We start from the raw sequence: 26,394 nt of genomic DNA, 5'->3' as shown, positions 1-26,394 counted from the left end.
CAATGGGTGTAGAGGTTATTAAAATAAATACATAAAATAAACTTAAAAAAAAAAAGCTAGTTTTGTTAGAAACTGGAGACAATGCAGCAGGGGAAGCAAGGAAAGAGCAAGAGAATTCTGGTGAGGCTGAAGTTCCTGCTTCCAAAATTTCCTAAAGCCTCAGTTTATCGCTCCCCCCCGACCTCCCACCTTTTAGTTTCACTGTTCAGCCCTTTTTTGGATTCCTTCAGCTAATTCTTCTCCTTCACTTTCGCCCAAGCAAGTTCAGGTTGGGTTTCTGTCCATTGCAACCAACAAATCTGGATAACATACATATCCATAGCCACAACGAGACTGGACTGTCTGCTGATCTTGAGCACACTTTTGCTTATGCTGTTCTTTGTGCCTAGAATGTTCTTGGTTCCCACATGTCCCAAACTAACCACTCAGTCTTCAAGGCCTCATTTCTCATGCACTATCTCTGAACCAACCTGCAGGAATTAACCTATCCCTTCTCCAAGCTCCCCGATCCTTTAAAAGGAGAGAAAATTTACCTTATTGTACTCAGAACTTTCTAACTTGTATTATCGTTACTTATACATACACCCTCTCTACTATTTTCTTTCCAGAACCAAGATTTGCCTTGTTCATCTTGTTCTCACTGTGTTACCACAATGTCTGGTGTGGATAGTATATAAATGTTAGTTCTCTTCTCTTTCTCCTTCTCCTCATTGTAGTCATGCTTTCTTCCTGTAGCTTCACTTGCTTTCCCCAGCACCAATATTCCATTTCCTGCTGCCGAGTGAGAAAATGTTCATCTGTGTCTGCCCCAGGCAGTTGTGTTTTGATGAAATAACACCAACAAACTGTTGTAAAAAGAATTTAATTCGCCTAAAAATGGTTATTGCTTTGTCAGCTTAAGGAACTAGTGAGGGAAGTTGTTAGTGCTGCTTAGTTGGTGCTTTGTCCTGGTATATGTGATATTTCATTTAGAATATGGATTTTAAGTGGGAACCCTGGGAACCCTGGAAGGCTTGCATTCAGCAAGAAGGGACTCCATTTCCAAAAGAACCACCTGCCAATCTTGTGGTCCTATTTTTAGTATCCCAGCTTCCCTTCAAACCTCTTTGGTAGATCAATTATTCGTTAGCGTTAGGGAGAAAAGAGGTAATGAGTGTGTTCTCAAATGTCGATACATTTAAAAATTCTAGGCAACTTCTGTGGCTTGGAGGTTGGTGTTTTGAGAATACGTTATTATCAGAATATGTAACTTTTCATCTTTAGCTGTCAGCTTCCCTCTCAAATTCCACCACCTGGATGAAGTTCTCTCTGTCCCGAAATCTATAGTCTCTTTTCTGAGTTCTGAGAATATCTTTTTGCACTCTCTTTTAGTTTGCATCATACTGCTTTTTACTGATGGCTGTTCTTTGGTACAACAGGTCTTTGTCTTCCAGAATAAATTTAATTGGTTTTTGGGTTTGGCCAATTTTAAATCTTACCTGTACCCAGAGAAAATTATAATGGTTACACTCTGTTTAAAGGATGATGTATTCCAGAGGACCTACTAAAATACCTATCATGCATCTATACATATCAAGCTATAATAAACATCTTGCCCTTCCTTTGCATCTGACTTCTTTGGAGGAACAATAGGGTAAACAAATTTCAGAAGCTAGGCACCCAACTTTACAATTTTGCTCATTCAACCAATGAAAAATATAGAGGAATAGAATCCACATTGTTGGTTATTTAGCTACCTTTATATAGATATTTATCTCCATCTTTCATTTTCAGAACCCCAGAGGGCATGGACCTACTTTGTACAGCCTGTAGTTTAGCATGGTGTCTTATACACAGTAGGCTCTGATAAATGTGAGAAATGAGTGAATGATATATATACTCTTTTAGAGTTTCTTTGCAGGGTAACATGATTGAGAATAAAGTACTAATAGTCATCTTAAAGTCTTTTTGTAAAGAAGTGGATAATAATAAAGATATTATTACCACAGTTTGGAAACGCCTCTTGGCCTCCGATCTGCAATATTACCCAGATCAGAAAGACTGTCTGAAAGGAACAACTGGGGACCAAGTATGTGAGGTATGTTTCCAATTAAGATACCACTGATTTTTCCCTCCATTAATTCCATTTTTCTTCCAAACTAATGGGTATATATAATGACTCCACATCAAAGACTCTTTTCTAATGGTTTAAGAGATGTGAGTTTTATTAGAACAAAGCAGAATTCACAAGCCACAACAGAGCAACTTGTCGAAGTTGTTTTAGAGTTGATTTACACATCATTCTTCATAAACTGTGCTGGCTCCTCATTGTATGTGCTGTCTTTCCAAAACTCCTTCTCCAAGAATGTTTCAGCTCTTTCCCCGTCCTCCTGCTCAATCCTTCCCCTCATACTCTTGTCACTTACACTCTCCTCACATGGTATTATAATGATCCATTTTCTTCCTATCACCTCCTATTAGACCAGAAGCTCCTTGGGGGCAGGTATTAAATCTCCTTCAACTTAGTATTATTTGGTGCCTTGCAAAAGGGCCTGATCTGTTAAAGGAATGAATGATAACAATGTCTCATTTATATGGCACCTTAGACTTATAAAGCACTTTTCTATGTTAACTCAACTCCCATGATATTCTGAGGCAGGCAGGAAACCCATTATCATCCTTATTTACAGATCTGAGAAGAGGTTCAGAAAGGCTGTGTAACCTAAGGGCAAATAGACTGCAATTTCGGGAGACCAGGACTCATGACTGTGGATTCCTGCTCTAGGAATCTGAACATCGGAGCTGTTTGTTTTCTGAGCCATGTGGCAAAGGCAAAACAAACTTATTCCTTGAATCCTTTTAACTTTCTGCCTCCACACTTTACTCCTCTCTTGGGTCTTTTCACTTCTGACTTAGCCCTGCTGAGATAGGGGAACTGAAGGACTCCATAAAAATCTGCTTTTTGCTCCTTTTCCTTCTACTCATATATACATATATGTATATATGTATATATATACACACACACATTTTTTAATTTTTAAATTTTTTTTTTATTTTTAAGTAGGCTCCACACCTGACCTGGTGCTTGAACTCACAACCCCAAGATCAAAATTCTCATGCTCCACTGATTGAGCCACTTGGGTGCCCCTCCTGCTTCTATTCTTGCTAGGACCTGCACCCCCACTTTACACAACCTCATAATGCAAATAGTGTATGTCCTCCTTGTAAGGGACAAGGAGTTAATGATTTCTTTAGAATAGATTACATCTAAGGAAGGGCCAGGTGAGAATGACCAGAGGAAGCTATCATCTGTGTATTCCAGACCACTGGTGCTAGACATCTCAACGCCAAGACCCCCTGGCTCCAAGGAGTAACACATGGGCCCTCGCCTTTGTTCTAATGGGTTCTTGGATGCCTGAGAGGACATGTACACCAGACTACAATCCTCTATAAAAACCCCAGATCCTGAACAGATATCTGGAGAGACTCTCTCTCCTTTCCTTTCTGAGTCTCCCAGATACTCTATCTGTACCTGCCCTCTATACCTTCAATAAACATTACTTTCACCTCCTGCTGATTCACATTTGATTTCTATCCTGCACACACAGGCAGGGACTCTCTTGGCTGGTCCTGTGGGACACCCTGTGGGTCCTTGGTCCATCACTACTTTTTATTTAGGAGGCACATATTTCCTATATGCAGTTGAAAGGAAAAATAAATGCTCTTCTGTTGATTCTCCAGTTCCTCTCTGCCTGGGACCTCCTGGCTGAGGTGTGGGATTGTGGAATATGTGGCATGAGGTGGGGATGATGTCCATGTGTGGGGAAAGATGTAGCTGACTGGCATGACCACAGTGCACTGCTCAGAGGACTTTCAGGGCAAGGGCCAGCAACTGGGGACTCAGTCATGGCCTTGAGTTCCGTCTATCACCCCCTCCCAACTCCAACATTTTTCTCTAGGGAAAATCTGGATAAAATGAACTAGTAGAGTTGGGAGAATGATACTGACAAGATTCTAGCAGATGTTGATTTAAATATGAAAGAGTGTTGGGGTGCCTGGGTGGCTCAGTTGGTTAAACCTCCCACTCTAGGTTTCGGCTCAGGTTGTGATCTCCAGTCATGATCTCAGGGTTGTAAGATGGAACCCCTTGTCCAGCTCCACACTCAGCATGGAGTCTGCTTGACATTCTCTACCTCTCCCTCTGTCTCTCTTTGGGCTCGCACACATGTACTCTCTTTCTCTCTCTCTAAAATAAGTAAATAAATAAAATCTTAAAAAATTATTAAAGAGCGTTTAGAAAATGGGTGGAATGGTCAAGGTGAGGGTGGAAAGTCAGGGCTTATTTGCTGACATTAACTGATAATTGTGGGCAATTGAACTCAATCATCCACTTGTTCAATTCTCCTTTGCACAGGGCTCTGAGGAAGTTAAGGAAAGGGAAAGGAGGAACTTTCTAAAATGGCCTTTAAAATAAGTAAAGTCTTTTTTCTTGAAAAAGAATGGGTAAAAGCTGTAGTTTTACAAATCCAAGATAAATGGAATGTCATGGGATGCTTGAGTGGCACAGATGCCCACATCATCAGCAAGTTAAAATGAGAAGGACAAGGGAACTTGTTGGCTTTGTCTCAGCCTCACATGCAATACCCAGATCATAAAGCACAAGCACCAATGACATAACTCCACATATACCCACTCCCTCACATCTAGTTACCAGAAATATATAACACATTTCATATGTAGAAACTTAAAAGTTAGACACATAATGAGGCCTACCACTTAATGAGTAATTAATATGTGCCAGGAGCTTTATGGATGTTTTACTCCTCACGGGAACCCTGTGATTAATAAGAACTAACTTTGTAAGTTGACAGATAAGAACAGAGGTTTAGGGAGGTCAAGCAACTTGCCCAAGGCCATACACCAGGTAAGTGGAACTCCAGAATTCTCACGTATGTCTGATAGTGATCTTAGGCTAAACTGCCTCATATATATCCAATTTAACCACTGGCAAGCACTCCCTCTTCTGCCTGTATCATAATTTTTTACGTGAATGACACGTACATGGCTTGTACGTTGTGCACTCCTCTTATGTCCCCAATTAGATTGTGACTTGTGGAGGGCAGAGACTGGCTCTAGATCCTCACTCAGTTACCCAGTAACGCAGTAGAATATATTGTAACGATGGACATCAGGAAGATGGCTAGAAATGTGGGAGTCCAGAACTAAGAAAAGATACAGAAGGGAGAAGACAGGAATATTCTTTCAATCATTTAATGAGCACCTGGACCAGTGTTAGTGCTGGGTGTACAGTGATGATGGCCAAGCCTGTTAGCGTTCCCACCCTTCATGGGACTTCCTCGCAAAGGTCCGGGTCATGATCAAGGATGTAAGTCACCCAAAGGACAATTTACTTTCGTGTTCCTCAGAGGGGTGGCAGGCCCCAGCATCTGCAGGGTTCTAGCAGTCCTGCAGCGCAAAGACATGAGTAAGATAGAAGTGTGTCAAGTGACACGCTTTTATATGATTGTACTTCACCGGCCAGAGGTCTAGCGCCGGGTGTGAAGGGAGATAAAGAGCGCAGAGCCGCCGGCGAGAGTCCGATATAAAGGGGTGTGGCCGCCCCGCCTCTGCTGCCAGCTTTTCCACGCGTCGCTTCCTTTGGCAGCATCAGGACTGCGGGCGGTGGGGTCTTCCTCGCCCGCTACGGGGAAAACGGGGAGCCCTGGATGGCCCCTAACTCCTCACCGGCCTTTGTGAAACGTCTCCAATTGTGCCTCATAAGCGGAGTCCGGCCCCTGTGGACGGACGGGGCTGTCTGGACTCCGCAAAGGCTGAAAGGAGAGGACAGCGCGGTGGCGGGTCGTCCCCAGAACCTGTCAACACTACACCCCCTCCCCCACCGCCCCCGCCATTAAATCTCCTTCCCTTCTCCCCTCCTCCCGCAACCCCGCTCTGGCGCTCCTCCCCCTAGCCCGTCTGGCCTCCCGCGCAGGACCTGGGGGGGCGGGGCGAGCGGTCAAGACTGCGCGAGAGTTCCGCCAAAATCCCGCGAGACTTGCCTGCCGCCGCTGCCACCGCCTCTTACGTCTTCCCCTTTGACAAGTCGCCGCTGCTGCAGCAAAAATAAAGGACGCGGCCGCCGCAGCCGCTGCCGAGCCGGGCTCGGGTCGACGGAGCCGCGCCCCACCCTCGCCAGCTCCGGGGCCGCGTACGGTAACGCCTCTTCTTCTGCCCTCCTGGCCGCCTGTGCGTGCGCCCCGCGGGCTGGGCAAGGCCGGCCGGGGCTGTTCTCGGGCCGCGGCCGAGCCGGGGGCCGCTGGGGTCCCGGGTGGGCGGCAGGCAGAGGCCTGAGGGAAGCTTCCCGGCGCGGTGCAGGGTCCCGGCCTGCCTCTCGCAGCCCGAGCGCTCACAGAGCTCGCCCGAAGGGGTAGAGGGACCCGCCCCTCCGGCGGCTTGCTGTACTTGCCCCTCGGGAGTCGGGTCTTGACCTTCTCCCCCACCCCTTTATCCGCTACCTAGGGCCCCTCCCCCCGGCCGGGGCTAGGATCGGGGGACAGCGGCCCGACTCTCTTTCGGGAGAGCCGCGACCCCAGTGCCTCCCCCCCGCTCCCGTCGCCGGCCGCCTTTTGAGGGGTGGAGGTTGGGACGACGTGTCTTTCTCCTTTCCTCTGCTTTTGGATGGGGGCAGCTCATCATCAGGCAAACCTTTCTCCAAATCTCCCGCCTCGGTAATATAACAGTTTATAAAGCCTGTGCTACCAGGAGGGGAGATGGGATGCATTGTTTAGTCTGTGGGTGAGATGAGGATGATGATGACAAGAGCTGTCCCAGGGAACATGGTGAAACCTTTTCTGTGATGGGTGGTAGGTTCTTGGGAGACTCGAGCACCGGAACTGCTACCACCTTTCCCAGGAGGTTATATAAAAGACATGCTGTCCAACCCAGGGAGCTGTGAGCAGGGACACAATTTGCCTTAATTTTAAAATAGTGTCTATAGTTCTGTAGAAAATACGGATAATCAGAATTATAGGAATACCAAATCTGAACTAACTCGTTCTTGTAATTCCATTTTCAGAGATAGCATTTCATGGTTACCATTTTGGTGTGTTTCCTAACAGACACTTAGTTTTTTCAGATTGTCCTTGGCTCATCATTAATTGGGACTTCCCCTATTCTATATATATTTCAAAATGATTTGTTTTGAGTCATTTTGGCCCACTTGATTAAAACTGGTTACTTGTTCATTATCACTGGCTGTACTCTGTCATCTCTAGCTCTTTCATTGGACTCTCCTCCAAAATGATTGTTAGATAAATGGTTTTAAAAATCAAAAGTTAAAAAATTATTATCTGCTTGAATGTAGTACATGAGTGTTTTTACAGTTTTTCCTGTGGTGGGTGCTGAAAAGGAGCAGTGTTTGTGGAAGGCAGACTATGATTACTCACAGTGGGAAGAAACCTGTTTACCTCAAGGTTTTATAACATTGATTTCTATTGGTTATTTTTAGACCAAAATCGTTATGTGACACTGTTTGTTATAGTGCCTTTGTGATTGGGATGGGATGGATACATGCCTTTGATTATGTAGGTTTCTATGGTGTGAGTTTTTACAAGCAAAATTGAGTGGCCTAGGTGTCTGTATGTACACACACATATAATGCACCTATACATGGGTTTTATCTTGGAAGTGAGTTAAAATGTATTATTTGAGAAAAGAAAGCATTAGGTAGGGCAAAGAATAGTCTTGTAATATTTCTCCCAAATTATATGACAGGATTATATGGCAGAAGGAAACATCTAGGGAGGTTGGAAATCTGGCAGCTTTAAAAAATTAGGATAGTGTCATTTGTCTGGGGTTGTCATTGGAATGGATTAAATGACCTATTAAGGCCTTTTGTAATTCTGAACTTTTATGAATTTTGCTTTTCCTAAGATTCTGTTATCACTTTGCTTCTTAAATTTCTAGTCATGCTGTTTACATGTGACACTTACCCATTCATTTGCTGGTCATGTATTCCACTCCCAATGCAGGAATCCTGGTGGTGCATGAGAAGAAAGCAAATGTAAATGGGTCACTTAGTCTATTAATATAAACATTTTCTGCAGATCCTATTTGATTAAAGGAATTTCAAAGACTGTGTTCTTGATTGGGCTGGATTGGTTATTAGAGGATGTAAATAATAAATAGCAATCGAATTCTGATGTCTCGAGCGTTTCTTTTTTTAAAAATTTATTTATTTGACAGAGACACAGCAAGAGAGGGAACACAAGCAGGGGGAGTGGGAGAGGGAGAATCAGGCTTCTCATGGAGCAGGGAGCCCGATGTGGGGCTCGATCCCAGGACTCTGGGATCATGACCTGAGCTGGAGGCAGACACTTAACTGACTGAGCCACCCAGGCGCCCTCAAGCATTTTTTTCCCAAAAAAGACAAAATTCCTCCTTCTTAGTATTAAAAAAAGAGAGAGACTTGATACATTGAACAGTTGATCTTTTAAAATTCAGATTTTCAGTAAAATAACAATAATGAAGACCTTGTGGTTTGGTGTGTGGAGAGAAGTTCATGTTAGGATAAAAGCAAATTGACTTGTGAAAACAAATTTTGAATTTTATAGTTGGACAACTATGTAATGATAAGTAAACAACTTACTATAACCTGTTAAAGATAATTTTTTTTAATTGTAAATAAAACTTTGGTTTAACAGACAAATGAAATGTGTTGTTATGGGCACATACTGCAGATTATCATGATGTTGAAAACAACAAATTGGTCACATCACTTAAAAAAGAAGTTTGCAAAGCCAGTAAAATCACAACAGCTAGCAAATTTTTTTGACTAAAAAAAAGTATAAGGGAACATAAAGTAGCTAATTTACTTTTTAGATGCCAAATATGATTTTTATGATTTTAGTTTTTTCTGCTGTCACTTACTGGGTCCTCTAAATTAATCAGAATATTAAATTACAGATGAGATCCCTGAGCAAGGAAATATGACAGTTGGGTAAGATGATCAGTTGATGGATTTTATTTACTTTTAACTGTTTATTTTGAAATAATGTTAGACTTAGAGAAATGTTGCAAAGATAGTACAGAGAGTTCCTATATAATATTCTTCCTACATCATCTCCTGATGTTGACAATTTACATAACCATAGTACAATGATCAAAAACAGGAACTTAGCTTTGGTATAATGCTATTAACTAAACTACAGACTTTATTGCAGTTTCACTAGTTTTACCCCTAATGTCCTTTTTTCTGTTCCACAACCTAATTCATTGCATTTAGTTGTGGTATTTTCCTCGTCTCTCCCAATCTGTGATAGTTCCTCAGTTTTTCCTTGTCTTTCATGATCTTGACATTTTTGATGAGTACTGTCAATTTGTAGAATTTTTCTCATTTTGGGTTTGTCTGATGTTTTTCTCATGATTAGATTTAAGTTATGTATGTTTGCAAGAAAACCACAAATGATGTGTCCTTTGTGCATCATTTTAGAGGGTACATGGTGTTTATATGTCTTATTGCTAGTGATGTTTTAACCTTGATTACTTTGTTAAGGTGGCCTCTGCTTTGTTTTCTACTGTAAAGTTACTCTTCTTCCTTTTGATACATACCTTGGGGGAGATAACTTTGAGACTATGCAGATATACTGTTTCTCCTCAAACTTTCTCCTGCTGATTTTAGCATGTGTTGATAGATCTTGTCTGCAACAGTTATTGTGGTGTTTACCTAATGGTGATTTTATATTTTCCTCTTTTTTTTTTTTCCAACATATTATTGGAATTTTTCTGTTAGGAAGAGATATCTCTTTCTCATTTGTTTATTCAGTTATTTATGTAATTATAATCTCATGGGTATTTGTTTTATTCTACATCTTTTAACCCAATAGTATTTTTTTATTGCTCAAATTGTTCCAGCTTTGGCCATTAAGAGCCTTTTCAAGTTGGCCTTCAGTCTTTTTTGAGCACTTATATTCTGGTATCATAGGCTATTTCTCACTCATGTTGTATCTTTTTTTTTTTTTTAAAGATTTTATTTATTTATTTGAGAGCGAGAGAGAGAGCATGAGAGGGGGAGGGTCAGAGGGAGAAGCAGACTCCCTGCCAAGCAGGGAGCCCAATGCAGGACTCGATCCCGGGACTCCAGGATCATGACCTGAGCCGAAGGCAGTCGCTTAACCAGCTGAGCCACCCAGGCGCCCCACTCATGTTGTATCTTTCCTTGTACCAGTCCTGGAATCAAGAGCTTGTCTAAGGAACTCTGATTCTTTTTATTGGAGAATAGAATATAAATCAAGATCTGGATGTTAGGTGTACTCATTGGAGTGTCATTGCCTCTAAGCCCTCAGAGGACAGTGCTAGGAAATATAGGAATATATACTAACTCTCCCACACATATAAGTGAGCGTGTGCACACACACACACACACAATTTATTTCTATATTTATCTTTCTATATATATTAAAAACCATGAGTTCATATTGATAGCTTCTAGTCTAGTCCAACACCACAAGGTTCATTCTAACCTTTACTCATTTCTTATTTGTAACTTTTTTCTAATAGTGAAAACCTGGCTCTCATTATCTGTAGACGATAGATCATAGAGATAATAGATCATATCCCACTTGTTCACTTTTATAATGCCCATCAAGTAATTACTGATTGCTAACCCTTTACCCTTATGAGAAATGAATTTGGTAATTAGTGTACAGTCTTTTTTTTTTTTTTGTCTTTAACCTCACGGTATCTAGTCAAAATATTATTTTCCAAAGTTATTTAGGTTAGTTCTTTTTTCCCCCCACACTTTTAGTGTTAGGTTATTCATCTGTAATGCAGTTTGGTTCTTTTCTTACTCTTTGTATTCCATTTTTGGTTACCCCTCAATCCTGGTTGATTTAGATTATTTATTTGGGTATATGAAACATTACTATTACTAAACATTACTACATAAAAAGATACAGTCAGAAATGTCACTCCTTATTCCTACTACCTGATTCCCACCTCCGTCCCTTTTTCCCCATCTGTTTTCCTTGCCTTTTAGGTAACTAGTCTCTTTAGTTTTTTGGTTTATCCTTCTGTTACTTCTTTTGCACAAATGAACAGATTGTGTGTGTTTTGTTATATTCCTTTCTTTTTTTCCTCATGCAATTTTAATTGAGATACAATTAACATACCACAAAACTTACCCTTTTAAAGTGTACAATTCATTGGTTTTTTGTGTATTCACAAGGTTTGCAGTGTTGGTGGTATAGTGGTGAGCATAGCTGCCTTCCACAAGGTTGTGCAGCCGTTACCACTATTTCATTCAAGAATATTTTCACCACTCCAGAAAGAAACCCTGTATCCATTAGCAGTCATTTCCCATTCCACCTTCCTTAGCCCCAGTTAACCACTAATCTACTTTCTGTTTGTATGAATTTGTCTATTCTGAGTATTTCATATAAATGAAATTGTATAATCTGTTGACTTTTGTGCCTGGCTTCTTTCACTTAGCATAATTTTTTCAGTGTTCATCCATGTAGCATCTGTCCGTACTCCATTCCTTTTTATGGCTGAGTGATACTCCAGTATATGCATATATCACATTTTATTCGTGCATGTGTCATTTGGTGGACATTTGGTTTTCCATTTTTTGGCTATAGTGAATAATACTGCTATGAACATTCATGTACAAGTTTTCATGTGGACATATATTTTCAGTTCCTTGGGTATATAACCTAGGCATGGAATTGCTGGGTCGTATGATAACTCTGTTTAACTTTCTGAGGAACTGCTCAACTGTTTGCTTTTTCCTTTCTTTCTTATATGAAGAGTAGCATCTTATAGATACTCTTTTGCACTTTATTTTTTTTACTTCTGGAAATCACTGGATATCTTGGAAATCACTCCAAATTAGTTCACTCTTCTTAATAGATATTCGTCATTCTTTTTTACAGCTGTACAGCATTCCACTCTGGGGATTTATCCTAATTTATTCAACCATTCTTCTATGTATGTACATTTAGGTAATTTCCTATATTTTGCAATTATAAACAGTATTGTGGTAACGGACCTGTGCATATGTATTTTTGTATTGTTAGAGGTGTATCTTCAAGGTAGATTTCTATAAGTGGGATTGCTGGGTCAAAAGTTGAGCATGCAGGAGTCCCTCTATGTCTGCAGTTTCTCTTTCTGTGGTTTCACTTACTGGTGGTCAGCAGTGGTCCAGAAGCAGATGATCCTCCTGAAATATAGTCAGAAAGAAGGTCAGTACTAGCCTAATGCTATATCACAGTGCCTAAGTCATTCACCTCACTTGATCTCATCATGTGAGAGGCATTTTATCATCTCACATCATCATAAGATTGAGTAAAGTACAATAAAATATTTTGAGAGACCATATTCACATAACTTTTTTTTTTTAAAGTAGGCTCCACATCCAAAGTGGGGCTTGAACTCACGACCTTGAGATCAGGAGTTTCATGCTCTATCGACTGAGCCAGCCAGGCACCCCTCAGATAACTTTTATTACAGTATGTAGTTGACCTTTGAACAACATGGGTTTGAACTGCCTAGGTCCACTAGGCAGTACTGTAAATGTATTTTCTCTTCCTTATGATTTTCTTTTCTCTAGCTTACTTTATTGTGAGAATACAATATATAGGGGCACCTGGGTGGCTCAGTCATTAAGCATCTGCCTTCGGCTCAGGTCACGATCTCAGGGTCCTGGGATCTAGCCTGCGTTGGGCTCCCTACTCCACGGGGAGCCTGCTTCTCCCTCTCCCACTCCTCCTGCTTGTGTTCCCTCTCTCAGTGTCTCTCTCTGTCAAATAAATAAATAAAATCTTAAAAAAAAAGATTACAATATATAATGCATGTAATGTCCAAAATATATGTTAATTGGCTGCTTATGTTATCAGTGAGGCTTCTGGTCAACAGTAGGCTTTTAGTAGTTAAGTTTTTGGAGAGTCAGAAGTTATATGCAGATTTTCAACTGCATGGGGTATTGGTGCCCCCAACCCCTGCATTGTTCAAGGGTCAGTTATATTGTTATAATTATCCTATTTTGTTATTATTGTTGTTAATCTCTTACTCTGCTTAATTTATAAACTAAACCTTATTATGGGTAGGTATGTGTAGGAAACAACATACTATAATATATGATTTGGTACTATTTGCGATTTCAGACATCCACTGGGGGTCTGCCCTTTGGATAAGGGGGGACTACTGTATGTAGTTGTGTTAGATATTACAGAAGTGTACTCATTTGCATTCCCACTGGTAATGTATGAGAACATCTGTTTTCCCTATAACCTCACCAACAGAGAATGTGTTGTGTTATATATATATATATTTTTTTTTTTTTTTTTTTTTTGCAAGAGGGAACTGATTTTTAAAAATGCTCTGTAGTCATTTCAGTACCCCGAACCTGTTGTATAGGGGCACTTAATGCCTGTTGTTGGTAGGTTCTTATAGCTTGAAAATGAAATAAATAGTCCATTAATATTACACTGATAGTTGTAGGTAATTATGTGCGGTGAAAATCAATTGGAATGCATTTCTGATCTAGCCAGGATTGCTCATTGAAACATTTAATAGGAGTTGCTGCATTGATTCATAATACCTATGCTCTGAAATACTTCTGGAGTTTAACAAAGGATAACTGAAATTGTAAGGAGAATATTCTTTTCTCCAGAGTACGTATGATCAAGTTTTGGTTCACAGTATATGCCAGTTATTTTGAATAGGACACACAGTACATACTGAAATCATGGTGATGGCTGTATCTGGAACCTTTTATATTTCCATAAGAAAGAAGGTTAATCTGAAGGAAGATGAAATGAGAGTTTACAGTTCTGGATTAGGATAATCTTAACCAGATTTTAGTGGGACCAAGATACTAAGGCAACATGAAAAACATCCCCATTTTACAAGGTAACAAGTTCTGCCCAGCTGGAGATTGAGGTTTTTTCCCCAGAAAGAATATTCTTCCAAGTGCTGGGGACACATTAATGAAAACACAAAGATTCTTTTTTTTTTTTTTAATTAAGTATAGTTGGCACACAATGTTACATTAGTTTCAGGTGTAGAACATAGTGATTTGACAGGTCTATACAAAAAAACAAAAAATCTTGCACCAGAGGAGCTTACATTCTAGTAGTTTTCTGATGAACGGTGTTCTTAAGAAAAGATGCTGAGTGCTGATTGTGAATGGAACCAGCAGAGGTCTGTGTAGTCTTAAAATAAAATTACTTTTGTTGCTATAAAAACCCCAAATGACACTTGATTTTACTGGTTACAAAGAGAAGACCATGAAAAGTCATAGAGTGGTAACTTAACATTGTTCACCGGTGAATCTCTTTCTCATTTTAAAGGATTCCTAGTATTAGTAGTAGTAGTAGTAGAGAATAATAGTAGAGTTTTTTTTCTCAGCTGGGGTTCCATGAGAGAACTAAACGCTCTAGGACATTTGGACAGTCACTGTATGTAAAGAATTAAGTTCTCTCCAGTGCATCTAGAATGGCATTAGGTATGTACCATTCTTGGGAGAATTGAGAAGATACTCACTCCAATATTCAGGTTCTCTGGTTTATTTATTTTTATTTTTAAAAAATATTTTATTTATTTATTTGACAGAGAGAGACAGAGTAAGAGAGGGAACACAGGCAGGGGGAGTGGGAGAGGGAGAAGCAGGCTTCCCACTGAGCAGGGAGCCCGATGAGAGGCTCGATCCCAGGACCCTGGGATCATGACCTGAGCCGAAGGCAGACACTTAACGACTGAGCCACCCAGGCGCCCCAAAGTTCTCTGGTTTAGATGATGAACTTCAGTTGAGAAAGGTCATTGTCATCGTCATTGTAGTCAGATTTTTTTTTTTTTTTTTTTCTAATTTGGCCACTTGCTAGCAGAGTGATGTTGGACAAGTCTTAGCCTCTTACCTTTCTGATCTGTAAAGGTAAGAATAATAATAGTTGCTGCATCATGGGGCTGATGTGAGGATTAAACAAATTTTTCCAGTCTACGTTTATCTATTTTTGTGACTTTAAAAACTCGCTATGCTGATTGACTTCCACATTTATGTCTTCAGCCCAGACACCTTCCCTGAGGTCAGTGTTAAGAGTTCATCTGCTTATTTCATATTTCATTGACCTTCTGATGGGCATCTCAAACTAAATTTGTACAATAAAGAAGGTGTGATTTCTGTCCTCATCATTTCCTCTGAATCAGCTCTTAGTAAATGGCTGGACCATTCAACTAGTCACTCGGGCCAAAAGCCTAGGTGTCAGTTGTGATTTTTCTCTTTTCTTCATACCCTATAACAAGCCCAATAGCAAAACCTCTTGACTTTATCTTTTGAATATCTTTCTAATCTGATCATATATCATCTCCTCCTTATAACTTTGGTCTAAACTACCATCATCTCCTGCTTAGATAATTACAGTAGTCTCTTAACTGGTTTCCCTGCTTTCTCACTTGATCTCTTAACAGTCTGTTCTCCGCTTGTAGATAGAATGATCTTTTTAACTGTCAGTCAGATAGGCCACTCCTCTATTTAATACTTTACAGTGACTTCCTTCTACAATTAAAATAACAACCAAATTCCTGGTATTGGCTTAAAGGCACTACATGATGTAGTTAATCCCTGCCTACCTCTCTCTGTTCATTCCACTTGTGCTACACTGAACTCCTTATATTCTTTGATCACGACAGGTACATTCTCAGGGCTAAGTATTTGTTCTTGCTTGGCTTGGAGTGCTCTTCCCTCAGGTCTTTGCACTGTTTCCTCCCTCACATCATTCAAGTGTTTGCTTAAAGAAGAGTTCTCAAAGTTTACCTCTTTAGGGAAATCGTCAGTCATCACATTATAAAAAATAGTGATCATCTCCCTTCCACTCTCCTTGTCTCTTTTGCCTTTTTTTTTTTTGCACTTGTGCTTCCTGAAATTTAATGATTGACTTGTCTACTTGTTTATTATTTGTCTTCCTCACTAGAATGTAAACTCCATGAGAGCATGAACCTGTATGTCTTATTCATTCCAGTGCTTCTAAAAGTCCATGGTACATAGTAATCCAGGAATGCAGCTCTAGGAACTTGACCGTGGAGTAAAATTGTCTCTAAATTAGATTAAATAATTCTACCTTTTTAATGTTTCGTGCTGACGGAGAACTAGTTTTTTTCTTTTAAGATTTATTTATTTATTTTAGAGAGAGAGGATCCCAAGCAGGTTCCATGCCCAGCACAGAGCTGGATGTGGGCTTGATCTCACGACCCTGAGATCATGACCTAAGCTGAAATCAAGAGTCTGATATGCTCAATCGACTGAGCCACCCAGGCACCCCTGAAAGAGAACTATTAAATCAGTTAAACAGTGTGATTTTTTTTTGCGTTGGGTTCTCACATGTGAAATGTTAAGATTTAGAATTTATAACATTATCAAGAGCATATAATTGTGCATAGGATGTGCTAAGTAATATGTAAAAAATTAACTTGGAGTTCAGCTCTTGTGGTTGTTCTCTAATTATAATGGTAGTGATGTTAACAGAATAGTAATATTTCCTCTTAACTCTGGCAAGCTATTTGTTCTCACTTTAAGCTCTTGATTTAAAGTCTGTTGATTTTGATTTTGCGGGGGTTATACATTGTTGTCCAAGTGTTTTGGTTTCTTTTAAGCTTAATATAGCCACGTTTATAGAATCTCTTTTAAGTTTTGCCATGTTTTAAGACCTTTCCTGGTGTTAGTCACTCTACTGTAAAACTGTTGGGTCATGGGCAATGGGCAGTTTTATGTGATACAATTCAAGTAAGCAGCTTTGCTAACTGATAGTATTAGAAATATAGGATAACCTAATACAGAACTAGAAAGATTATATTGTCTATGTGTTAATATAATTGAAAAGCAAAAGTGTCTTTTATAGAAGGTATCATTGAACTTTCTTATACAAACAAGTATCCAGTCATATATAATGAAATTTTGTCAGTAATATGGTCATAGTTTCTGTTTTCTCAAAATTGTTCATTCTTTTAAAAAGAGGGAATGATGGAGAATGATGGAGAGATTTATGGAATTTGTGAAGGTGGTGTGATGGAGTAGACAGATGCACATATAAGGAATAATACTGGGTAACACTTATTGAACGTTTACTGTGCACCTGGTATTATTCTAAGTACTTTTATTATTTATTTTTATTTATTTTTTATTTAAATTAAATAAATTAACATGTGTTATTGGTTTCAGACGTAGAGGTCAGTGATTCATCAGTCTTATATAACACCCAGTGCTCATTACATCATGTGGCCTCCTTAATGTCCATCACCCTGTTACCCCACCCCCTTCCCTCCAGCAACCCTGTTTGTTTTCTGTGACTAAGAGCTTCTTATGGTTTGTATCCCTCTCTGATTTCGTCTTATTTTATTTTTTCCTCTCTTCCCCTATGATCCTCTGTTTTGTTTCTTAAATTCCACATATGAGTGAGATCATATGATAATTGTCTTTCTCTGAAACTACTTTTATCTGTTATTTAAACCATGGTTAAATCTGGTTGAATTGTTAATTATTTAAACCACATTTAACCTGTTTATGCTGCGGAGAAGGAAATGGAAGTACAGAGAGGTTAAGTAACTTGCCCAAGATCACACAGCTAGTAGGTGGTGGGAGTGTGAATTAGAATTCTGTAACAAAGGGAGGTGTTGGCAAAAACTGTTGGGGGCAGAGTATGGAAGTGGCGAGCCTCAGTGTGATGGTTTTGGTTGATCTAAAATCCTATCCCACTGGGGCGCTTGGGTGGCTCAGTCCATTGAGCATCAGACTCCTTGATTTCGTATCAGGTCATGATCTCAGGGTCATGAGATGGAACCCCACATCGGGGCTCCGCACTCAGCAGGGAGTCTGCTTAAGATCCCCCCCCAATGTGCACACATGCACACGCTTGCTCTCTCTTTTTCTCTCAAATAAATAAATCTTTAAGAAAAATAAAATAAAATCCTACCCAACTAATATTTGGGCAAGACCATTCTACATAGGTGTGGAGGAACTCATTGTGACAGACAGAATTTAGGTGCCACATGTTGCTTTGAATTCTTAAAGAATGTTTCTAGTTCTGTTCTGCCAAAGAGGGCGAATAGATGTTAGACAAAAACAGTAATTGGTATAAGGATTGAACATTGCTATAGAAAGGTGAATATTAGTGAATCTTCATGCCCTGGAATATGAAGTTTTTCTTGGTAGACCTTGAAACCTAATGATATTAAGGAGCAAGTTTAGTCTGCAGACTGTCTAGAGTGCAATCAGGTAGTGAAATAGTAATGACTTATATTTGTGTGTGTGCGCATCTATGTATACACACACATACATATTTGTGTAGTGTACATGGCTTCTAGTTTGCAAAGTACTTTGGTAACCATTTTCTCAGTTGATCTTCATAATACCTCTGTGAGATAGACAGGGAAGGTATTCTGATATTTGACAAGCTTCCACAGAGGAGAGAGGTAGCTTTGAGGAATGAGCCCTTGAATAACCTCTAATTGCTAGACCTTCTTTTATTAGGTTCTCTATTCATAAAGGGGGTTGCTATTTCTTTGCTCAACTGCCAGAGTGTGAGTGGTGGACTTCTGCGTTGTTGTTGTTGTTTTTAATGTTTTATTTATTTGAAAGAGAGCACAAGTGAGCAGAGCTGAGCAGGGAGCCCTACGTGGGATTGTGACCTGAGCTGAAGGAAGACGCTTAACCGACTGAACCATCCAGGCGCCCCTGGACTTTTGCATTGTATGGTGTTAATGGGCTTGATCTCTTAAATAGGTGGTTATAAATTGCTTAACCTGGAAGCAGAAGATAACTTGGCATGATGATTGGGCAAAGGTGGCCTGTTGTAATTGGCATGTTCTTAATGTTATACTGAAAGCCTAGCTGTTTTTAAGAAATATAAGTTAGATTAAAACTGTAATTCTAATTGCAACACTATTGTAATGTTTTTAAACTAATATTTTAATGAAAACCTTCTACCAGTTAGGGTGCAATAATGTTGATGCTTTTTTTGATTGTATTGTAGATTAGGATAGAGGTAGAGTGCTTTACCTTTTTGAAGTAAAAAAAACCCAGTTTGGTAGCTTCTGAAAAGGCTAATGTGAATGTACAGCAGTAGTGAAATGCTGATAAAAGTTCAGTAGGTCCCCTCTTTTTCTTGTTTATTTTGGAAATATTTTGAATTGCTTTGGTTAACTTAAATTGGTCTTAGATATTAAGAGGGACTTTTCAAAACTCTTTATTAAAGTCAGATGCAAATTCACAGAATCACTTCACTTTAAAGTAGTTGATGATTGACAAAATATGACTTTGTTTTGCAAAAATCTAAGGAATTGCTGAATATTTTGTATTCTTAAATTCTTATATCTTTCAGCTCTCAGTGTTACTTTCTTTTTCTCTGGTGCTCTCTTATAACTGCCTCCTTATCACCACCCCCTCCCTCTTGGTCTGCCATCTGTTGGTTTGGCTCTTTATTTCACAGTAGGAAGGCAGGGAAGAGTTTTCGTACACAAGATAAAACTTGTTCTTTTGGAGCTTAGTGAACTGGTGCACTTATGCAATTAAGTCTGCTGATGATAAATTCTAGAAGTACCATAGGCCACTAGGACTAGAAAGATAGTGATGACTCTGCAATATTGTCTGCAAGTTTTTTTGTGACTGTTGCTTTATTTAATAAATAAAAACTAAAAAAGTATACTGAAACACTATTATTTTTTTCATAAAAAGCTATAAATTGGCTAGATAGAAACAGGCTTGCAAATAACAGTAATTATATAAGAGAGTTTAGCATGTTGAATAGTAATGAAATTCATGTCAAATGATTTCTTATAGTACTTTATAAATATAATTTGATCATGGACAGTTTATATTCACTTATGCCTGACTGTGCATTAATCTGTTGTGGGAATATGTAGAGACTGTTTGCAGTCCTAGGCAGGTAATTCAATTCCCAGATAGCATTAAAAAAAAAAAACCATTTTGGGGCGCCTGGGTGGCTCAGTTGGTTAAGCGACTGCCTTCAGCTCAGGTCATGATCCCAGGGTCCTGGGATTGAGTCCCGCATCGGGCTCCCCGCTCTGCGGGGAGCCTGCTTCTCCCTCTCCCACTCCCCCTGCTTGTGTTCCCTCTCTCGCTGTGTCTCTCTCTGTCAAATAAATAAATAAAATCTTTAAAAAAAAAAACAACAACAAAAATCCATTTTATTACAAAGTATTTTAAACATGTTAATATAAAACAGAAAGAATAGTATAAAGAGCTCCCATGTACTCATAATTGAGCTTCAGGAGTTATTGGGTAAATTGGGAGTTATAGGCAGTCTTGTTTCCTCTGTATTTCTGTTCACTACCACCCCACTCCCAATCCCTGGACTCTTGAACCAAATCCTAAGCATAGACATTTTTAATTTGTAAATTTCAGATATTTCAGTTTGGATTTCTTTCTTTCTTTTTTTTAAAAGATTTTATTTATTTGAGAGAGAGAGAGTGAGAGAGAGCATGAGAGGAGAGAGGGTCAGAGGAGAAGCAGACTCCACGCTGAGCAGAGAGCCTGATGTGGGACTCGATCCTGGAACTCCAGGATCATGACTTGAGCCAAAGGCAGTCGCTTAACCAACTGAGCCACCCAGGCGCCCTTCAGTTTGGATTTCTAAGAGTCTCTCTCTTTTCATAAAATAAGCAAAATACCATTATCATACCAAAACAAATTTATAGCAAGTTCTTTATATCACCAAATATGTAATCAGTTTCATATTTTTGATTATTTTACATACATACTTGTATGTGTGTGTATATATATGTATGTGTATATATCTTTCTTTTTCTTCCTTATAGTTTTTTGTTAAAAGAGACTCTGTTGTTTGCTCTGAGGAAGTTTCCCATAGTCTCATTTTGCTGATTGCATTTCTGTAATGTCATTTAATATGTTATTCTGTCCACTGATTTCCTGTAAATTGATAGATTTGTCAGTTTTGTTCTTACTGTAGGAGTACTTCATTAGAATGGTTTGTGTACATAAGGAGGTACATAAGGTCTTATTATCTCTTTGGATGTTAGCAGCTATTGATGATCATTGTTTAAATTTATCAATTCATCAGGGATTGCAAAATAGTGAAATTCTTCTTTCTTTTTCATGTATTAAGTGGTATTCTTTTGGATAGTTTTTCAGCAATGTAGATTGTGTATTTGTAGGGCATTGTATTTATGCCTGAGCTGGTTCTGGGATGATTGACAAGGTTCTGTGGTGGGATTCCTTTAAGGGAAGAGTACAAGTCTTTATTATTGAAAATTCAGAGACTACTTAGGAATATTGAATAATTAGACTTTGTTTAAAGGATGTTTGGCCAATAAATAAGTTAACATGCCATCATGAGATAATATCTTGTGACTTAGCATGTGTAGCTAGCTGGTCATTGGTGTCTGTTCTTTTTAGAAGTCAGTGTTCATATTCAGAAATTTCAAAAGTGATTAGTGCAGGGCAGCAATTACTGGTTTCTTGAGCCAGATTTCTCAGCAGGAATTTGAGAACAGGCCTTGTGTTTGAATTAGGTTTTAAACATGTTGAGTTTATATAACATAAAATATTTTGTATTAAAGGTTGTAAAGATCTGGAGCAGCAATGTGGCCCCTTGACAAAAGGGTTTTGGAGTCAAATAAACTTGGTGAACATTGTGCATTTTATGCTCTCTTGGAATGTAATAGTGCATATTAATATGTAAAAGAAACCTGTTTAACATTAACACAGCCTTTTCCCAATTTACTTGATCACTGAACCTTTTTTTCCCCACCTCATAACATTTTGAAGAACTAGTGAAACAAATTTTCTGAAGGAAACAAATTTTGGGAAATGTTGGCTTAGAGGATTTGAACAAAGAATAATGAAAAATGGCTGATGATGACTTCACTACAGTTAGTGGAGACATTTTGATAGGTAAATAAATTTTTCAGTGAGAAAAAAGCGAGAGACATATGTTGGTTGCTTGTTTTAGCTTAGCCTATAAGCATTATACTTTTAGAGAAGTAGTATTAGAAAAGGACTAAAGTCATATATAACATTTACTATATGTCACGCACTGTTTTTACAACTGTTTTACAACTTTATGCACTGATGTACTGTTGTTACCTCAGTTTTACAGATGAGCAAATTGAGGCACAGAGGGATTAAATAAATTGTTCAAGGTTACATTGCAGAGTTGGTGACACAGCAGAGCCTGGTTCTGAACCTAGGCAGTCTGGCTCCAGGGTCCATGTGCCTAGCCACTACTCTACATTGTAGCATATGGCAGATCATAAAATATAAATCAGATTTTAAGATCTGTTGGAAGGAACAGACATATTTTCTTTCACTTTCAGGCAATCAGAGCCATAAGAGAAGAATGTGGAGAGCTGGCTCTGTCCTAGTGAAAATAGGAAACATGGAGACCCGGGAACGATTATCCATAAAAAAGGTATACCTCCCAAAGAGATAGATTAGATTAGGTGGAAGGCTGAGCTAAGAGGACACTGTTAATACCAGAAGGGAATTGGAACTCACGTAATAAGACCCCCTTACTTTATATATGAAATACGAGTTTACATAGTTTGTTCATGTGCTTGTAGTAATAATAGTTCACATTAGTGTGTTGCATTAAAGTACTTTCACATGGATTCTTGTTTGCTCCTCTAAACAACTCTGAAAGGGAGGTAGGTACTACATTTTCCACAGCAAGACTGGCTCTTGAAGTTAGATTTTCTGCATTTTAAAAGCTAAAGTGTTCCACACTATATATGTGTGTGCGCGTCCATATATATGTGCATATATATACACATAAATGTATATACATATATGTATATACATATATATATCACATTGCCTCAGTTCTTGATGAATAAAATATATTTATGAGTAGAGTGTGCTTTTGAAATGAGGATTTGGATCAGAAAGAAAGCTACATTTTAACGAGTGGGAATAATTCTCTCCTAGATGTGAAACATAATATATATGCAATTGTAAAAAAAAAATATTTTTAGACAGCATAGGGAAATACAAAGCAAAAGGTAAAAACTGTTCAACTGTGCAGATTAACCACTGTTAAATTCTAATATATAGTTCTCCAGATTTTTTTTCTAGGTCTTTTTATACGTATAGGGAGTTTTTTTCAAAATTCTATACATATTGTTTTATAACTTGAAATACCGTATTTTTTTTTTTTTTTTTTAAGATCTAGGGGTGGCTGGCTGGTTTAGTTGATAGAGCATGCAACTCTTCATCTCGGATCGTGAGTTTGAGCCCTAAGTTGGGGGTAGAGATTACATAAAAAAAATTTAAAAATAAAATCTTAAAAAAAATAAGCTTGTCTGTAGATCAATTTGGAGGAGAACTGATATTTGTATATTTAGTCTTCCAATCTAGGAACAAGGTATGTCTCTCCATTTATTTAGATCTCCTTTGGTTTCTTTCATCTGTGTATCTTGTAATTTCAGCATTTAGGTCCTTTACATGTTTTGTTAGACTTGAGCCTATGTATTTCATTAAAAAATTTAAAAAAATTTTTTAACAGTGGGGGCGCCTGGGTGGCTCAGTTGGTTAAGCGACTGCCTTCGGCTCAGGTCATGACCCTGGAGTCCCAGGATCGAGTCCCGCATCGGGCTCCCTGCTCGGCGAGGAGCCTGCTTCTCCCTCTCACCCTCTTCCCTCTCTTGCTCAGTTGTTCCTGATCAGTTCTTCCTCAAACTTTTATTTTGAAAATTTCTTAAATCTATTGAAAAGTTGAATAGTACAAATAAACACCCATATACTTTCCACCTTTTTTCAAAAATTGTAACATTTTGCTTTTTTCTTTTCTCTAAACACACACACACACACACACACACACACTTTGTTTTAAGTGAGAGTAAGTTATAGTCACCAAGATACTTCCCCTGCATACTTCAAGTGTATGTCTCCTAAAAATAAGGACATTCTTCAACACAGCTTCATACCTTTGTCACACCTAAGGAAAATAGTAAGAATTCATTATTACCTGATATGAAGTTTTCTGTTTGTTTCCCCTCTATCTTTTATAACTTTTTTTTTTCCTGATCTCAGATGCAATCACATTGATAGATTGCTTTTGGGTTTTATTTCCCTTTAGTCTCTTTTAATCTAGAACAATCCTCTGTCTTTTTTTTTTTTAAGTGACATTAACTTTATTGAAGAATCTAGGCCATTTGTCTTACATAATGTCCTACAATATGAATTTGCTGATTGTTTCTTTAAGACTGTATATTCAGGTTAAACACTAATTGCATGAGCACTATATAGATGCTACATACTTCTAACATCACCTCAGGAGGCACTTAATGCCTTTTTTTTTTTTTTTTTTTAAACATTTTAGGTGATGCTAACTTTGATCACTTAAGGTGGTGACTACTACTAGATCAGTTCATTGTAAACGCACGTTTTTTTCCCCTTTGTAACTAGTATGTAATCTAGGGGTGGTATTTTGAGATTGTGTGAAAATCATTTCTCCCACAGCCTTTTCCAGTGGTCTTGGTATCCATGGGAAGATTATCCTTATATGGTAATTCTTTTTTTTTTAATAAAAAATTATTAAACAATATGTGTACATAGTAAGAAGTTCACATGGTACAAAGGAGGTCACAGCAAAATGCATGTGTCCCATTCATGTTCTATTTCCCTTTCCAATTTTTTCCAGAGTTAACTGTTGCCAGTTTCTTTTTGAATCTTTTCAGAAGTTCTAAACCCTTCCAGTCATGCATTCATATATATTCTCTCATTTTTATTTCTTTTTACACAAATTGTAGATACTACAGAGTATTCTAAATCTTTTTTTATTATAGTAAAATAACATTTATAATTTTAACCATTTGTGAAGTGTACAATTCACTGGCATTAAATGTGTTTACAGTGTTGTATAACCATCACTGCTGTCTGTATCCAGAACTTTTTCATCATCCCCAAGAAAAACTCTGTACCCATTAAATAATAATTCCCTCTTCCTCTCCCCCAAAGCCCCTGTAACCTCTTTGGTACTTTATCTATGAATTTCCCTATCCTTGGTGCCTCATAAAGGGGGAATCATAAATTTGTTCTTCTGTGTCTGGCTTATTTCACTAAATACAATACTTTCAAGGTCCGTCCATGTAACATATATTAAAATTTCATTTCTTTTCATGGCTGGGTAAAATTCCATTGTGTGTGTGTGTGTAACATGTTTTGTTTATCCATTCATCTGTTGATGGACACTTGGGTTGTTTCTGCCTTTGGGCTACTGTGAATAATGCTGCTATGGACATGGGAATATAAATATCTGTTTGAGTCCCTGCTTTTAGTTTCTTTGGGTACATACCTAGGAGTGGAATTGCTTGGTCTACATCTTAATGTATTTTTAACTTTATATCATTGTTATCATTCCAATTTAATACGTCCCAGATAATTGTAGATCTTCCTCATTCATTTTGATGATTACCTTGATTCCCAGTGTATGTATATAATTCATTTAACCAGTTTTTATTGGTCGATTTTAGGTTGTTTCCCCTTTTTGTTTTTTACCTTTTTTTTTTTCCTTTTTGCTATTCTCAACAAGGGTGCAGTGAATAGGATATTCTTAGTTTAAGCAATGCCTTGTTTTTTAATTAAAATTGTAATGTGAAAATGTTGATTGAGCCTAGTCTCATTAAGTATATCTTTTCAGTATCCTTAAAATTTATCTTCTCACAAACCAGATACCTTATTGCTCTTCTATTTTAGGCTCTCATGTCTCAACTCAAATTTTAGGGTGTCTGTTGTGTCCTTCCCTTCATTCCCTTAGTATTATCCATAGCTCCTGCTGGGTAACTTTGTTATGCAGCGTTGTCATGTTGTATTGTAATTCTTCACATACCCTTATCCTCTTCTGGGTTCTGAGTCCTTTAGGAGCCCTGCGCTTTGTATGTAGCAGACCTTCCTACTATGGAGAAATTTGCACATTCTTGTCAAGTTCCTAGTAGTAATAAACTGAAATGCCTTTGTTAAAATTAACATATAGTTAGAGAGATTTTTTAAAAATATGCAAACAGGACTGACCTTAGTTCATTAATGAAGGTTGTAGGAGTACATCCCTTTCTTTGTTTTCTTTTTGGATGAAGAGATAAAAAAGTTACTTTGAAGCTAGTTAACATTTGGTACTATTAAGCCCTCCCCTCCGTATCTTTTGATACCGTTAGAGCTTTCATACAGTCTTTTAAGTTTTTTTTCTCCTCAAAATCATATTCACATATTCTGAGATTGTGTGAGGAGCTAGCCATAGTACCCTTTTCTTGCATTTTAGTTATGTCTCCATTTTTTATTTTAGGGAGCCTCATAAGAATGAGTTCTTGAAGTGTAAATTGGATATGTCCTTGGGAATTCAGTGAGGATAAATTTACCAAAAGATGTTATGATTAACATGACTTAGGCTTTAGATG

The 26,394-nt window shown here is 38.3% G+C and overlaps 1 protein-coding gene across 6 annotated transcripts in view; it reads left to right on the top strand.

Annotated features, from left to right (window-relative positions):
• Positions 1 to 6,058: 6,058 nt before the first annotated feature.
• The window catches only part of HERC1 (HECT and RLD domain containing E3 ubiquitin protein ligase family member 1), a 189,887-nt gene continuing 169,551 nt past the window's right edge, over positions 6,059 to 26,394 (top strand). For 4 of the 6 annotated variants that reach the window (XM_034994002.1, XM_034994004.1, XM_034994003.1 and 1 more), the window contains exon 1: positions 6,059 to 6,192. The gene's annotated coding sequence lies outside the window, so the exon portion shown is untranslated. Of the gene's footprint in view, positions 6,193 to 20,750; positions 22,416 to 26,394 lie in introns of those variants that run through there. The other 2 variants (XM_034994000.1, XM_034993999.1) reach the window with 2 other exon arrangements.

The sequence above is a fragment of the Mirounga leonina genome, unplaced genomic scaffold, assembly GCF_011800145.1.
Source record: "Mirounga leonina isolate KUSES-001 unplaced genomic scaffold, KU_Mleo_1.0 Mir_91, whole genome shotgun sequence".
Lineage (NCBI taxonomy): Eukaryota > Metazoa > Chordata > Mammalia > Carnivora > Phocidae > Mirounga > Mirounga leonina.
Note: the sequence above shows the minus strand (reverse complement) of the source record. Positions and strands in the feature narration are given on the sequence as shown.